The following is a 3,647-nucleotide window of genomic DNA, read 5'->3' as shown; positions in this document are numbered from 1 at the left end:
AGGGCATGAAGGGGTTACTAGACCCCACAGTGGTGGTTGGGGCCTTTTACTTAAGTTGCCCTGGTGTCCAGCCACTATAAGCACTGTGCAACTGGGCCAAGCACTACCCAGGCAGCACTTAACTCCCAGTTGTAGCGTTGGTTGAGCAGTTCCTAGACTTTTGAAGCAGAGGTAGAGTGCCATTTTAAGTTTCAACACACAACTGAGCATGAGCCCCAGCAGCTCCAGTAATTCTGGTCCAGCACAATACTTTTATATACAAACAATTATTTATTGCCTACAACATTTTAAATCCACCACAGTGAAAAATCAACACAATCTAGTGCAGAGCCACTCCAAGCACTTCATGCAAGTTCACCCGAGTTCTTCCCCTCTAGACCCACTCTCCTGTTACGAAGTGTCCAGATCATGTGTGAGGTGACTCTCCCCTAACTGCAACTCTCCTCCACTCTAGACTTCTGTTCGCAAAGTTCGTAGGAATGACTCCAAGTCTCTTACATAGTTTTCAAATGCTTCGCATTGGTCTTAATCCTCAAGTCTAAGTGAGCCCCTGCTTGGCTTGAGGTGTCAACTCCAGGCAGTAGCACAATGTAACAGTCCGCTTCTATGCTATGGCCTGTGTGCTGGTGATTTAAGGTCTGGTGCAGAAGTGCTGAGGACTAGCATCAGGCAGAGTACCCCTGATGACACAGGAGTCTTCTCTTTTACTGGAGGACCCCTACAGCAGTAGTCAGTGGCCTAGTGGGAAGGCGAGAGCCTTCTGGTCAAGCGAAATCCTCCTCTGCAGACCAGTTTGGCAGTCGATGATAGGTAAACAGTTCCAAGGCTCTTTGGAATTGGTGATGTACATATGGGGTCACAGACAGTGGCCACAAAGTCAAGTGGGCCCTGCTCCTTTAAGAAGGGGGGTACCCAAGAGTTCACTTGATTCCTTGGGTCCAGACCCTTGTAAAGCACTTGGGCAGAATTCCAGTGGTCCTGTAGCAACAGCTCCCTAATCTGTGCTAATTGGCAATTGCTCCAACAATGTCTATTAGCGATGGTACACAATACACAGGCAAACAGCCGTTGGTGCACTGCAGCAGTCCCACAGCAAAAGTCAGTCACGCTAGACCTTTGGCTTCACACCCCGCTCACTGGGATCCTAGTCTCCAGACCCCCACCAGCCTCACTCTCAACAGACTCTCCTCCTCCTCACCGGGCACACTGGCCTGACAGACTGGTGCTCCAGAATTATGGCACGTGCTCTTGGTATCCTGGGAAATTCCCCTGGGCATGGCTGGGAGACCAGCAGATCTTGATAGCTGGTCTGCAGTAGCTGACGTCATGGTTGCCTTGTCACATCTCTAAACAAGTGGGTTTTCGGCTTTCACTTTTATACAGTCTCTCCAGACACAAATGTGATTTAGGGACTAGCCTTTTGAAATTTGTGTTGTGGGAGTCAAGCTCTTTGAAGTGCCCACTCCTTGCTTCTGCTCTTTGACCATGGACCTGTCTGCCCCACCAGGGGGTGGAACTAGAGCTGGCGGACCCACAGCTCAGATTATGGATGCAGCAAAAGGTTACACCTAAGTGTCAGCTTACAACAACATATGCCTCTTAAATGTTGAAAAAATTAGGATTCTCTTCTTGTATGACTCAGTGTTCCTGTGGTGAGTATTTTATCAGTCCCACCATGCCATAAACATTGTGCTCTGACCTTCCTGCTCAGCACCTTTCCTGAATCATGATATACCGTGATGCTCACAGGGGGGGGGGGCCTCCCATGGTATCCCTCCCTCCCAGTGTATCTCTCCCTCCCCACCCCAAGAATGTCAGCAATCCACATCTGTTGGCTGGCTCTGCAGTCCACACTTCCTTCTTAGAGTATTTTCGGCCCCAGGACCCACTGGCATCCATGCTATGTTCTCCCACATGCATATATGGATGCATTCTCTAGCACACATGAACACATGCATGCTTCACAGCATTACATTTCTCTCATGTAGGCTTAGCAAGTTGCAAATACAACCACTGGATTTCAACCAAGTTGACTGGTAGGCTCCACACTTATGACATAGGATGCAGCCCTGCCATTCTACTGCTCACTAAACCAGTATGCTGCCATCACCGCTCTCATATTCTGTAACTCTAGGTGAGAACAGTAGCCCAACTCCTTTGGAGGGAAGTGCTTTAGGCACCCCCCCATGTCTGTGATAGACCACAGTCCATCAAGGTAGGCCTAGGTCATGGCATGCATGCATGATTGCTGCATGTCGCATAACAAATTACGTAACCAGGGTTCCAGATCTACATGCAGCTTGGGCACTCTGTCATAAGGTGCATGTCCGTTACCATGCAGAATATTTTTCCATCTCAACAGTCACCCTGCATTTTTTTATTTTATGCTGAACCGTATTTTTGTTGGTGACTTTCCCCTGCTAATCAGTAGTATTGTGCTTGTGCACCCATCACACCTGTCTCCAAGTCTACCATTGTAGCCTGGCTCTGCAGTATTAAACTTCAAATTCGACCTGTCAAAATAAACAATTTTTCCAGGCGAAACCTTCCTATTATATATTAATAAGTCACCTCTAAGTATGACTTATTGTCCATACTGCAGAATGTATGTTATATAAATGTAGGACATGTAAAAGTTTAATATTCTATCTGTCCATACAGTGAAAAAGGTCCAAAAGCTATTTTCACTGAAGTAGCAGTGGCTGTGTCTTTGAAATATATTTGTTAGGACCCAGTAGGGTGTTTGGATTTGTTGAGGGCTACGTGAATGGCAGGCTGTGAATTATGTTTATTTTTTTAAAGCAACAGTGGTCCCATGCAATTCTCAATTCACACTCAATAAATATAGACAAAATCAGATCTATATTGTTAGAATGATATGTCCAGCCGGACAGAGGTCATTCATGTTTACTTAATAAACAAAATTCAAACATAGAGCAAGGATACCTTCCACAAAGGCAAAACCTTTCCTATCCTCTCCAACTGTAAATCACCCCGCTAGTGTTGGGCACAGGCTTGTGCACCTCACAGGGGCTTTGTGGAAGGTATCCTTGCTCTATGTTTGAATTTTGTTTATTAAGTAAACATGAATGACCTCTGTCCGGCTGGACATATCATTCTAACAATATAGATCTGATTTCGTCTATATTTATTGAGTGTGAATTGAGAATTGCATGGGACCACTGTTGCTTTAGAAAATTGTTCCCCGAGGTCCCTAGCTGACTGAATTGGGGTCCCTTGTTGTTAAAAAAGGTGAATTATGTTTAGCCAACCTTTAATATTGTTGCATTATGTGTTTGTTTCAGGATATAGTATGGTGTTAGAATCGGTGGAGTGCTAGGTGTACATACCCGTGATAAACATATGGTCACTTTTGGCCACCTCACCCCTAGCTGGTCCCCAACTTGGTGGCCATCATCCTTTGGAGCTGTACCCAAACCAGTCACGAAAGTGAGAAATTTGGGTGTCATCTTTGATGACAATCTAAATTTCATGGCTCACGCCAACCAGACGGCCTCCACTGCCTTCTATAAGTTACGACTGGTCAGGAAGATTCTTCCTTTTCTTCCTACTAATGTGGGAAAGACATTGGTCAGCGCTATGGTTCTATCAACATTGGATTACTGCAATGGCTTGTTTGCTAATGC

Source organism: Lissotriton vulgaris, unplaced genomic scaffold, assembly GCF_964263255.1.
Source record: "Lissotriton vulgaris unplaced genomic scaffold, aLisVul1.2 SCAFFOLD_649, whole genome shotgun sequence".
NCBI classification, from domain to species: Eukaryota; Metazoa; Chordata; class Amphibia; order Caudata; family Salamandridae; genus Lissotriton; species Lissotriton vulgaris.
The sequence above is the reverse complement of the archived record's forward strand: the minus strand, read 5'-3'. Positions refer to the sequence as shown.